This window comes from Myotis daubentonii, chromosome 17, assembly GCF_963259705.1.
Source record: "Myotis daubentonii chromosome 17, mMyoDau2.1, whole genome shotgun sequence".
In the NCBI taxonomy this organism is placed as follows: domain Eukaryota; kingdom Metazoa; phylum Chordata; class Mammalia; order Chiroptera; family Vespertilionidae; genus Myotis; species Myotis daubentonii.
In genome coordinates this window covers 48,592,903-48,606,454 of record NC_081856.1, presented here as the reverse complement: position 1 = coordinate 48,606,454, position 13,552 = coordinate 48,592,903, and the positions used below count along the sequence as shown (strand labels likewise).

At 55.8% G+C, this 13,552-nt stretch overlaps 1 long non-coding RNA gene across 7 annotated transcripts in view; it reads right to left on the bottom strand.

The window, feature by feature from the left end:
* Window positions 1-13,552, bottom strand: part of LOC132219748 (uncharacterized) — an 801,764-nt gene that overhangs the window by 691,255 nt on the left and 96,957 nt on the right. For all 7 annotated transcript variants that reach the window (XR_009449597.1, XR_009449595.1, XR_009449596.1 and 4 more), the window contains exon 3: window positions 1,562-1,682. This is a non-coding gene — a long non-coding RNA (uncharacterized LOC132219748). The remainder of the gene's footprint in view (window positions 1-1,561; window positions 1,683-13,552) is intronic.

Sequence of the window (13,552 nt, the reverse complement as noted above, 5' to 3'; positions counted from 1 at the left end):
CTTACTCACATGCGTCTTTGAGGGTGTGAAGAGGCGGCACCCTCTCTGGGAAACCTCCCCAAGGGAGCGGGGCCCGCTCCAGGCCTCCCTCCCACACACCTGGTGAGCTTGGAGTGTCCTGTATGTGCTCCAGCGCCCCTCCCCCGCAGCCTCCCCCCTCCCCCCGCACTATGACTGAAGGGCGAGGCCTCTGCTCTCCATCCCCCTGTGCCCTGAGGCTGCTGAACACAAGGCGCCCTGCCAAATTCCAGGCACGAGGAAAAGATGGCACTCCGCCGCCTTAGCGCATTCTCTCCTTCCCTCCCCGTCCTGCCTCCCCCGGCCATCTGCACACCAGCCAGTCCACCTTTCTCATCCACCTGTCCGCCCTTGCATAGTGTTCAAATCTGCGATGGGAACCATTCTCCTTTTCCGCCGTCTTATTCATTCCCTTCAACCTCTCCTTTAAAAAGCAATTGCAACGGAACTCCTCCAGTGATCCCGAAAACATTCTTCTCTGGGTTCTCCCGGTAGCTCTCTCTCCCCCTCGCCATTGCCTCCTTTCCGACGCCTCATCCATTTGCTCTTACAGGAGGCGCAATGGGAGGCCCAACCCCGGGGTGTCAGGGCCCCTGAGACAGTCCTCGCGGGAACAAGCTCACCAGCCGTTGAGTGTACGGGCAGGGGAAGAATGGAGACGGGCCGGCCGGAAATCGAGGCTGCATCCAGGGGAGGGAGCAACCAGGTCTGCTCAGGCCTGCAAGGCGATTCCCAGCTTTCCCGAAGCGGATCTGGTGGCCGGTGGGAGGCACAGAGAAGAGCAGGCCAAGGACTTTACACCAGCCTGCTGCATGGAAGGGCCTCTACATGGTGTAATGAATGAATTAAAAAAACAAAAACAGAACACTCTGGTTTTGGAGCCTTTCCTCCTAATCTCCACTGTCTCATTCAATACCCACAACGCCCTCCGGAGGCCGGTGCTAAGAGGATCCCCATTGTACAGATGAGGAAACCGAGGCTTGGCGAGGCTGGGTGATTTGCCCGGGGGAGGCCAGGAGCAAAACCAGGAAGGACTGGCCCTGCCTGAAGCCTCCGTGTTCACTTCCAGCCTTCACCGCAGGCAGCCTCAGACCCGGCGTGGCTGGAGCAGGCGCTTCAAGGAGGTGGGGAGGGAGGAATCCGTCATCCGAGTGTCCCCAAAGGCATTTCGACCTGGTTCCTAACCCAGCGCCCCTTCCCATCCTCTCCCAGGTATGGCCCCCACATGTCTCAGCCAGGCGCCAGAGCATCCTCCTCCACCAGGAGGAAAGGAGTGGGGCGCCACGTTGGAAATGGGGGCTCCTTCCGCGACTAGGGGCTGAAGGAGAGAGCGCTCCGGAGGCACACGGCACAGGCGATCAGAGCCAGGCCCCGTGTATCAGGATGAGGTGACCGAAGCCGACGGCCCCAGCCCTCCAGAGCTGCCAGGGGAGCCAAGCCGAGAAGTCAAGAGCCACAACCCAAGCTGAGTTGCTAGACATCACCAGTTCCAAAAGCCACTTCCGGCCCGTCCTATAGGGCTCAAGAGGAGACATTCCCTTACCTCCCTCCTCCAAGCTCAAGGCGTTACCGCTGGAGTCCAGGGAAGACCAGCACTCGGGTCCCTCCGGAGTGTTGAATGGACACGTGTGTTTTCAGGCGAAAGGCACCTAAATCCCAGGATCCTGCAAATAGATCCGAAAAGGACAGAGAATGATTAGCACCAATGTCCACAAGAGACATCTCATTCACTTAAACAATCAGAAGTACCCGCCCTGGCCGGGTTGGCTCAGTGGATAGTGTTGGCCTGTGGACTGAAGGGTCCTGGGTTCGATTCTGGTCAAGGGTACATACCTCGGTTGCACTCAGGAGGCAACCAATCGATGTATCTCTCTCACATCGATGTTTCCCTATCTCTCTGTCTCTCCCCTTCCCTTCTATTCCCAAAATCAATGGAAAAATATCCCTTGGTGAGGATTAACCCCTCCCCCCACAAAAAAATAAGAAAAAATAAGAAGTGCCTATATACTATGAGCTAAATGAGAAGCAGTGGGAGAGCTGACATTTATTGAGCAACTGTGATGTGTCAAGTACCCTGATGTACAGTGAAATACACGAAGCCGTTCAGTCCCATGAGATGCGTTTTTGATAGCTCCGTATTTCAGAGATCACATGCGAGGCGAGGCCAGCACTGACGGCCGGGTCTCCTGACTCCCAAGCCTCCCCCATCCACCCTGTGCAAGGGTCCTTCCCCCCTAACGCTTGAGTTCATCCGATTCCAGGAATTCTGGCTCGGGGGGTTGGGGAATAGAAACACGGAATCACTTCATTCTGAGGACGGCCTGTCCCAGATGCCCAAGCCATTCCCCAGGAGGCGGGGCTTATGGAAACGGGGGAAGCTGTCTCAGATTAACTTGGTTGTAACTTTTATCTGGGCCCCACACTGCGATCTGCTAGCACTTTTATCTGGGCCCCACACTGCGATCTGCTAGCATGCAATCCGTGCACATCATGAATTACTCAGGGAACAAACAACTGTGCAGCGTCCCCAGGGCCTCTTATCCTCGCGGATCATCGAGGCAGCTACAGGAGGTGGCCAAAAGGGGCGAGACGGCCACCCCTAATCTTATCAGCACTGCGAGGACCCCCTAAGACTCCCCGGAGCAGGACCAGGCGCTCCGCGGGTGAGCTCTGACACTGACTTCTCTTCTTCAAGGGACGGTGGGGCACCCCCAGCAAACCACACGGTTACATCACCATGGAGCGATCCTTCCAGACCTCCATCCTGCGCCCCCCTCCCACCCCCCACCCCCACCACATCCCCAACTCCACAGCATCTTGGAAGCCGAATCACTGAGCAGATGGGACTCCCGTGAGCACAGACTCGGAATAAAGAAGACTGACAAGTGCTGAAGGGGAATTTGCCCTCCATTCTGGAAACAGCCAGAGAAGTGCCCTTGCCCCAAGGGCAGAGGCCAGGTGGCCCGAATTCCCCACCATCAATCCCCTCTCTCCTCCAGGAAAACTGTGCCATCATTTGCTTCTGTGAGGCCCTCTGGCTGTCACCTCCTCCCCTGGATGTGTCTGTGTGATGGGGACCGACAGCAGCCCCTCCCGTCAAGGGCTGGTTGGATCCATCGCTGCTCAGAATGCCGGTTCCGAGTGGGAGACGGGGAACCCCCTCTCTCAGAGAAGTCCCCTCGGCTGACAGCGCGCTCAGAAAGATGCCTCCTCGCACACCCACGCTCCCCCGTGGGCAGCCTCCCTCGCTCCCAGGCCTTATGCCCCGAAAGAAGAGGCCGTTTTCCTTATGGTCAAATGCATTGGCTTCATTACCCCAAAGGGCAGCCGCTGGCTTCCCGCTGACTGTGGGCTCGTGGTCAGGCTGCCCGGGTGGGCATCCCAGTTCTACTGCCAACGTCCTGTTAGGAGCCTGAGCAAGCGACTCTCTGAGCCTCAGTTCCTCATCTTAAAGGTCTGTTCTCAAAGCAAGAACCTTTGCACAGCTGAGCACGGGGCCTGGCACGTGACAAACGCTTAGGAACGCCAGTGATCGGCATTCCACTGAGGCAAGTGCTGGGGCCTTAACTCTTCGTCTCCTCCCCATGAGGAGGGAGAAGGTCTCCCCTCTCTCTGTCTCCCCACGATGACTGGGTCAGCATCGTGGCTCAGGACACAGGGCGCGGGGAGCAGGAGAAGCCAGTGAGAATGGAGCTAAAGTCTGGGGTTCGTGTGCACCGGCCTCAGCTCCAGGCCTGACGGCCCTCCTTCTCTGTTTGCTCATCTGCAAGATGGAGCAGATGGTAACCCTTGCCAGCTCCCAGGCATGCCGCACGAGACCGTGCAGGCGGGCTACGCTCCAGAAACTGGGAGGGGCGAGAGACATGCAGCAAATCCTGACAGCAGTGCCACGGACAAGCCCCCCGGACGGGACACTCTGCTGAGGAATATCCTCCCGGGACCTCACTGAGCACCCACGGTGACCCCAGGAGGTCAGGTCAGAGTCCGACCCTCATGCCCATTTCACAGACGTGGAAAGTAAAGCTCAGAGAGGCCGAGGAGGCTGCCCGACACCCACCTGTGTGTGGCTGAATCACTCGTTTGCAAGCTCAGCCCCAGCTCCTCGTGAGGGGGGCAGCAACAACCCAGAAAGTCAGCTCTCGCCAGAAAGAAAAAAAAACAAAACCTCCTTCCAAGGCGGCCAAGTTGATTAATGTTTTTAATTAATGTTTTAAACCACGGAGCAATGTTCCATGGTAATTAGGGAACTAAAATTTCTAAGTTTCTCCCGGGAGCGGGCCCAGCCAGAGGCTCGCTGCCAGAGCTTGGGGAGGCCGTCCTGACCGGCCAGGGTGGTCAGAGTGGGAAGGTCGCCGCACCACGTCAATGCCCCGAGCCTGGCAGGCTGTCGGGTAGCTTCCCACCCATAGAGACAAGCCAGGGAAGAAGGAGACTGGCCCAGCGCAGGGGCAGGGCTAACCGGGCCCCTCTTCCTCGGGATCCAGCCAGCCCAGCGGAAGAGGGGGCAGAGGGGGCAGAGGGGGCGACACGCAGCCTGTCCAGCCCTGAGCCTGAAGACCCGGAAGCTGCTGCTCCCAGGCCCCCCGGCCTGCCACACCGTCCCGGGACAGGGAGACCCCAGCTCTGCGGCTGACAGACAAACCCTGCCCTTGCCCCTGAACCAGGGGACCTCGGGCTTTCTCGGGATGCTGACAGGTAGACCTAGCTAGACCCCCAAGATCCTAGGACATGAGAGGTGAGTGGGGGCCCAGACACAGGCCCCTTGGCCATTGTGTTCAGGGATCTTTCTCGCTCTGCCGGGGTCTTCCTTGTTCTATTCCTCCCCACGACCCGAAAGGCAGGGTGGTAATCGCTTCTTTTCTCCCAGGAGAAGGTGAACAGCCAAGACCAGCCGCCCCACAGGCAGGGGCCCTGGCTGCTCGGCAGGACACGCTGAGGCAGCCGTCAGATGAATGACTACGTGGTGACTCAGGCTACGCAAGTGCCCATCCTCTCCCCAGGATTTTTGACCTGGAGATCATTCAAACATCCTCGGCTGGCTGCAAACAGACCACGGAGGTGGATGAAGGCACCTCAGGGGGGAAGACCCTGAGAGCAGCCCCAGCCTTGGGGTGCTCGATCCCCCAGAGAAGCCCCTGGGAAAGGACAATCACGGGGGGTCAGCAGAGCCTGCCTCACGCGCTTGCCCCGACTCTGAGATCCAACAGGCCTAAGTGCATGGGAAACAGGCGCCGACTCGGGACACAGGCTGCCGGGGGCAGAGCTCATCCCGTCAACAGCTGTGCACCCTGGACAGGCTACTTGACCTCTCTGATCCTCATCTGTGAATCAGGGCCACTCAGAGCAGCTGCCTCCCAGGGCCGGGGAGAGGACGCACTGCCGTGCATGCAGGATGCTTAGCCCAATGCCTGGCTCACGGCAAGTGCTTGGTTAATACCTGTTCTTCTTGGGGTCTCACTGCTGCCACTACTCCCACTGAGGGGCAGGCCGACTAGATGATCCTGGACTTGAATCCCAGCACGGCCATTTCCTGGGAATGCGGCCAGAGACTGACTGCTTGACCTCCTTACGCCTCAGTTTGCTCGTGGACAAGACGTGGGAGTGACCACCAGCCACACTGGACCACCCAGGACTGCAGGACACGTAGTAAAACAAGTGGAACAGCATGCGCCTTCCAGAGGGAGAACCCAACCCAAAACGAGGGACGTTCCCCAGAGCAACTGGCCCGCACGCCTCAGAAATGTCAAGGTCAGGAGGGGTAAGGAGACGTGGCCACGGAGTGCAGAGGGCTCTGGCATCAGGAAAACCCCAGAGGCCATTATTGGGACAACTGGTGAGATGGTGTGTGGCCCGTGGGTTAGATAATACAGTTGAAGCAACACTCAGTTGCCTGAGTTGGAGAAGATTTAGGGATAAAAGGGCATGTCCACAACTTACTCTCAAACATTTCAGAAAAAACGGTGTGTGCATGTGTGTGTGCGTGTGCGCTTGTATATGTGTGTTTTGTGTGTGCGTGTGCTTGTATATGTGTGTTTTTTTTGTGTGTGTGCTTGTATATGTGTGTTTTGTGTGTGTGTATGCTTGTATATGTGTGTTGTGTGTGTGCTTGTATATGTGTGTTGTGTGTGTGTGCTTGTATGTGTGTGTGTGTGTGTGTGCAGGGGGATGGGGGAAGAGCGGGTGAATAGTGGTGAGTCTGGGTGCACAGCAGCTCTGCAAACCATCCCTGCCATTGTTCCTGCCTGTTTGAATGACCCAGAGCTGAGGAGCAGGGTGGCAGTGACCGACCTAAAGGCCCGAGTCCCCACCATCCACGTGAGCCCCAAACACAAGCCTTTCTCACCAAAGCCATGTCACCTTGTGCAGAAATGTGACGATTTACTGGGTGGAAAACTACAAAGGATGACACTGAAACTCAGTTTGAACCACCACCCCTCCCGCCACAAAGGAAGACCAATGGATGGCTCCCTCTGTCCCTGCACCCCAAAGCCAGGCTTGGAGGGCCCACCCCCTGGCCAGCCATCAGGCAGCAAGCCAGGGAGGCACCTGGAGGAGGGCAGAGGGCAAGGTGGGGTTTCACGAGTGCCAGGCAGTGTCAGGAGAACTGCCTGCATCTCCAGTCACGTGATCCTCCCAAGACCCCCTTCAGGCAAATGCTATTGTTATTCCCATTTCCCGCTGCAGGAAACTGAGGCTGGAGGGAGGCTTTCGCCTGGTGTTTCATCTGGAAGGTGGGTGATCTGGGATTCGAGCCCAGAGATTTCCACAGACCAAGGAGAGGCAGGCACTTTGGGTCCACGAAGCAGCCAGAACTGAGACCAGCCCGTCCCCTGGTGCTGCAGCAGGAAGCTGTGGGGGGTGGAGACCCCAGCTTCCTGCCTGGTGTCCCCCACCAGCACTGCCCCAGCACTGCACACAGAAGCCGCTCAATACTTGCACACGGATGCGCTCACAGACGTACACCTTCTTTTCCAAGAAGTTCAACCACACACAGACGACATTTGGGGGACCCAACAAGCAGAGGATGTGGGTGTCTTGGGGGGAGAGAAAAGGAGGTCTGGGGACAGGGATGGGTAGGACTCTTCGTTAAAAACTATCCCGCTGGGTTTTGCCTCACGAATGCCTGGCCTCTTCAGAAAGCTGTGGTTGTTTCTAACACAAAGGCGAACAGTGGGCCCTGTCCCTGCGGGAGCCGCTCCGAGTGTGTGAGGCGGTGAGCCATTCCCCGTTTGCCATGCTGAGCCTGGTGCCCACCTTCCTCTTCATGACACCCCTTTCCAAGGTGGGGGGACCAGAATGACGACAGACCCGTCGCCCTAGAGGGCGCTGGATGTGATCACCACGAGACCAGCCCTGAGTCCCGAGACGCCGGAGCGGCTGTTACAGGCACTCGGGGAAGCCGCCCATGTGCAGGCGGAACCGTCTTACTGTGTTTCATACACGTTACCTGTCTTCAAACTCAAGACAATGTCTTCCTGAAGGCTCCGAAGATGGTTCACATTTTTTAGCAATAAAGCATTTTTAATGAAGGCATGCACATTGTTTTTTAAGGCATAATGCCACAGAACGCTTACTAGATTAGTAGAGTGTAAACATAACCTTTTTCCTCTTTTTTCCCCCAAATATATTTGCATTGATTTCAGAGAGGAAGGGAGAGGTAGAGAGAGAGCAACATCCATGATGAGAGAGAATCATTGATCAGCTGCCTCCTGCACGCCCACACTGGGGATCAAGCCTGCAACCGGGCATGTGCCCTGACCAGGAATCGAACCCTCAAACCGTGACCTCCTGATTCATAGGTCAATGCTCAACCCCTGAGCCATGCAGGCTAGACTAACGTAACTTTTCTGTGCATGGGCCGGGGGAGGGAGGGGAGAGACCAGAACATTCACGTGACCTGCTATATTGTGACGCTTGCTTTGTGGCAGTGGCCTGGAACTGAACGGGAAATGTCTTCAAGTGTGCCCCTAATCCTACCTGGCACAGTTCCCTGACACACTCCTAGAATGAAGGGCGCAAGTGTGTGTGGGAACGGGGTATGCTCTCATCCCTACCTCAACCCAGGAGGCAGGCAGGGACTCTTCCCACCCGCCTGGCACAGCTCAGGAAACAAAGGCAGAGGATGGCTAGAAAGTGCCCACACTCTCCGAGGAGGGCAGCCATCTAGCCCCAGAAACAAACGGGGCTCCTAAACCCTACACTGCCCCCAGGAAGCAGCGTGAGGATCCACCACTGTCCCATGAAGAAAGGACTTGGAGCCCTAACCGGTTTGGCTCAGTGGATAGAGCGTCGGCCTGCAGACTGAAGGGTCCCAGGTTCGATTCCAGTCAAGGGCATGTACCTGGGTTGTGGGCACATCCCCAGTAGGGGTTGTGCAGGAGGCAGCTGATTGATGTTTCTAACTCTCTATCCTTCTCCCTTCCTCTCTGTAAAAAAATCAATAAAATATTTTTGAAAAAAGAAAGAAAGAAAGGACCTGGAGTCAGAGACTCCTGGGCTCCTGGCCAGGCTCCCCCTCGTGTGGGTGAGACGGCATCCAGCAGCTGCACCTGTGTGTGGACGGAAGGCGTGAACACGTAGGAAAATGCTCTGTGAACTGTGAAGTGCGTGGCAAAGCCTCCCATCAAAACAGAGGGTGTGGTGGCCGCTGTGGGAGGAAGGTGGCTCTCCCAGGGCATGGAGGCCTTTCACCTCCACCTCAAACTTTCCTTTTTGTAGCTACACTTACATGCAACTTTCCCTCACAAGCATCCTCCCACCTCCCCTCCCGCCCCAGGGGTGTCACATTCGTGAAGCAACCCTACACCCTCCCTTCCTGCCGACACAGGTCCTGTCACCCAGAACATCAAAGCCATGGCTTTCGGTAACAGCCTCTCGGTTCTGTAAACAACTCGCCACATGCCAGCCTTCACGGGTCCTCGCGGCACCTTTGCAGAGAGTCCAGCGCCTGTCCTTCGGTCCAAGTCCAGGTTGAGGGATGACCATACAAACAAGTCCTTCCCCACTCAGGCCTCATGCAAAGGAAGGGGGTGGGACCTGCAATGGCTGGGTGTCTCAGATCTAGAATCTCTGATTGCATCTCCTCTCTGTTCAGTCTCTACTTCCTAAACTGCAATGACAGCTCATTTACATACAGGAGGGGGCGGGGGTGACCATGTGGTTGCTTAGACCCCGGGCTGTAGATGTGGGGTGACTCAGAGAGGAGAAAATGTGTATTTTTCAGTCAGCTCAACAGAGTGGTGCCTCCAATTTTCCAATCACTTAGATGACATAACGTCACTGGGCCAATGGGACCCCCTGGGGAAGTTCCAGGCTACTGGGAGGTCAAAGGTCGGTGCGCATAAGTTACGCAGGGAATTTCCTGCAGCGGACAGGTGCACCAACAGGCGGGCTGGAGGGGGAGTCCCCTCCCCGAGAAAAACATCCCTTGCCCATTCGCTCTCCATCTCAGTGAGTCACTGTCTAGGGAGCCAAGGAAACACTGTGTCCATCTCTGGCCCAAGGCCAACCACCAGGAAGTCACACCCCCAGAGTGAAGGGCGCCTCTTCCAGGAAGCCAATGGTGAACACTCCCTAGATGAGAAAAGCTCAAAAACAAAATCATCGCTAAAATAGGAAGTATTTGCTGGATGACTTAACTATGCTGCTTCCATAAAGCTTAGGCACTCCATCCCCCCAAATCCAGGGTGCCTATCGTATGCCGGTGCTAGGGATAAAATGGTGATCACGCAGGCATATCCATCCAGTCACCCTCCAGAGCAGGGGCTGACAGTGCTGGCAGAGGATGAGCTTCAAGACAATGACCTTGCTCAAGATCGAGCATCCTTCCAGGGGAGCCCACCTACAATGATGGACCAAACCTCGTCTCAATTTTGGGAAATTCTGAAGGGCCATCCCAGCTCCAGGGCTCCCATGAGGTTGGCTGGGGCCTTTGCTGGGACATTGTCACAACTCGACTTCTCCTTCTGCCTAGTCCTGATCTCTGTCCCCTCAGTTTCACCGATGTGGATCCCAAAGGCATCCCTTAATAATCATCCTGCCTACTAATCTACCTCTCAGCATCTGCTTCCCAGGGACCCCAGCCAGCATGTAGAAGGTGCTTCTGAGTGATGCTCAGGCCCTGGGCCACCAGGACGAAGGCCTGAGGACCAGGCTGGCAATCAGACCGTTTCTAGATGGAAACTGCTTCCTTGGAGCACCCTCCTGACCATGGAGCTGAAGCCCAGGTTCAAGGCCACTATGATCAATGGGTGAGAACTGGGAAGCCACAAATACCTCTTTTTTGATTTTTATGTGTGGATCAGCCCAAGATCCCTAGGACAGAGGCTCACTTTCCTCATTTCCTCCTACTACAGGAGAGGAGCTGAATAGAACGGCTGCTGAATGGTCAGCTGATGAATGGATGAATGGACAAAGAGATGAAGAAGTCGTGTCTAAAGCCGCCAGGCAATACGTGAAAGGTAATGACTGGGTACAGGTGAAACTATGCAATCACATACACCGTTTACCACAGTTCTCAAGAAACACTGGCGCTGAAGAGGACAGCTAAGCCGCTCATGAAGAACTTCCTAGAGAAGGTGGCCTGTGATGAGCAGCCGGAAAGAAGGGAGGGAACGGAGGAAGGCCGGTGAAACAAGAGAAACGAGATGCTAGCATTAGCAACTGCATTCAGACTGCGCTCATCCGATAGGGAGTAAATAACACCCCATCACAGACAGCCCAGCCATGTAAGGGGGGTGAGCCGTCCATAACCATCACATGTGACACCGTGAATGTGGGCTGTGACATAGCCACTACCAGCAGAGCCAGCAGTCAATGGGAGGTCCTGGACGTAGGACTGCAGTTTGGGGACTTTAACCTACAGTGATAGGAAGTCATCGGGGTCATGGAACAGAGGGGCGAGGTGACAGCTGGTAGGCTAAGCTTCAGAACTGATGGAAGACCCCTTAAACCATCCATCCCTTAGTCTTGGGGCAGGTGCTTTGAACCCCCTAGTCTGTTGTGCCCCTGAAGGGGCTGGGGGACTTGGGGACATGCCCAGAGCTTCCATTCAAGCAGAATCAATTCTGGGCAACCCTTACACCCCAGCCTCAATCCCCCTAAGGAATGGTGTACCCCGGGGGCCAACTCATTCAGGCACCAGCCTCGCCCACCAAGTGTCCTCATTTCTGCGGGCGATGCCCTGGACACAGGAGTGCTGAGGGCAAGTGGAATAAACAGGCGCCTGTTGTTTGCACAAACAAGAGGAAGTGATGAGGACAGTGGGAGAGGGATAACGTTTACCCGGAACAAGGATGACACCTGATGTCACAGACACGATTTGTTAAGTAGAAAACACAGTTACTTTTGGCCGATTACTACCCATCCCTGAACTGGGAGCATGGAAAAGGCTAAATGCTGAGGCCATCAGAGGTGACAAGTCAAAGAACCGACCTCAGGAGCCAGCCAGGATGCCCAAGTCACAGGGAGGCAGTAATGCTCACAGCTGAGCAGACAGACTGCAGCTGAGCACCCTGGGCTCGGTCGAAGGCTCCACCCCTTCCTTCCTGCGTGACCTGGGCTAGGTAGAGCCACCTCCCCAAGCCTCAGCCTGTCAGAGTGCCTGGAGGCGCTGAGCACCGGCAAGGCCACGCACTCAACACGTAGCTGGTGCTCACAGCAGATGCTGGTGCTGTTTAATCATAGGCTCCAGGTCTAAGACCACCCAGGGCTCGTCCCCAGCTGCTCAAGCATCTCCTGTGAGGCCCCTCCTGGGGGGAGCTGGGGTGGGGGTGGGGCAGCAGAGGACCATAGCTCCACTGTAACCCAAACAGCTCTCCTGGAACCGTTATCTGTAGAAGGCCTGCTCGTAGATTTCAGTTATGCCCAAGGGGGTTGAGGGCTTTAGGAAAGTATGATAACGTCAAACATCCGTGCTCTCATTTTAATAAAGAAAAAAATGAGGCCTCCAGAAACCAAGGGGCTCATCTAAACGCACACAGCGGGACCGCGGCACAAAGATGCAGCGAGCGATCCTGGCTCACACACAGGCCACCCGTCCCGAGGCTGGAGGCGCTGGGTACCTCCTCTGAGGTCTAACACTCGAGGGCAGGAGACTCCCACCCTGGGGGTGGGCAGGTGGTGACCCCAGATGCTTGACACCCCAAATGGAAGCCCAGAGGTCCTTGCCTTCGAAGCCTGGTTTGAAGACCAAAAGGGATGTCAAGAGGAGAAGCAACCCAGGCAGACGCCCTCCACTTCCCTCCCGAGGGACAGTCTCCCCTGAATGACCTCCCAGAGCTGGGCGGGGGCTGAACGAGGGGCCCTCGAGTCATGAAAAGGAATCGGCCCACAAACACTAGGACCGAGAGAGGCAAGGAACTAAGGAGGAGAAACCAGTCCCTTCCTTCTCATGAAATCACAGCTCCCAGACACTCTGATGGGCCTTGTCCTAAGTTACGCCTGAGTCTCCATCTGCCCACAGGGTACACCCACCCAAGCAGTCATCTCTCTCTCGCCGGGCAGGGAGGACAAAAGTAGAATGAGACTCCTCACAAGTGAAGATGCCCTCGAGTGACCACAGGTCAACTGTCAACCCAAGAATCAGCACACACAAAGCAAGGGAACCCGGGCACGGAGCACAGATCAATCCCACAGAAATCGCGCGTCACGGCCAGTCATCTCCAGCCTCCTCAGTGCCAGGCACTGGCGGCCTTTCTGTGTGATCACTAATCCTGAAAGGCAGCTGTATTGTCCCCAAGTGACAGATGGGTAAAACGAGGCTCAGTGAGTCCCCAAGGCACAGCCAGATCTGACTGTGTGCTGTGTGCAGAGTCCTGTGTCCTGCAGAGGCCTTTGCCCAGGTCCCTCCTGCTTCCCCCACCCACCCTCTGCTATTTCTAAGGGCATTAAGTGTGATTGAGGTGATTTTATTCAACAAGGAAGACACAGATTGTCCAGCGTGGAGGGGTGCAAGCAACATCAATGCCAGCATCAGAAAGTCCATACAGCCTGGCCAGTGTTGCTATGTGGTTGAGCGTCAACCCATGAATCAGGAGGTCACAGTTTGATTCCTGGTCAGAGAACATGCTGGGGTTGGGGGCTCCATCCCCAGTAGGGGGCGTGCAGCCGAATGATGATTCTCTTCGGTGATGTTTCTCTCTCTCTCTTTCCTCTCTCTGAAATCAATTAAAATACCTTTTTTTTAAAAAAAAAAAAAAAAAGGAAAGAGCCCGGCCAGTGTGGCTCAGTTGGTTGAGCATTGTCCCATGGACCATGAGGTTGCTGGTTCAATTCCCAGTCAGGGCACATGCCTGGGTTGCCAGCTCGATCCCCAGTGTGTGTGTGGTGAGGGGTGTGGGGGGCGGTGGCGGGTCGGGGGAGGAGCATGCAGGAGGCAGCCAATTGATGACTCTCATCGATGTTGCTCTCTCTCCACCTCTTTCTTAAAAAAAAAAAAAAATCAATAAAACATTTTTTTAAAGAATATCCATACAGGGAGTCCTGTTCCAGACAAGGATGGCAGACAAGACAGTAAGATTTCTTCAGTGAGACA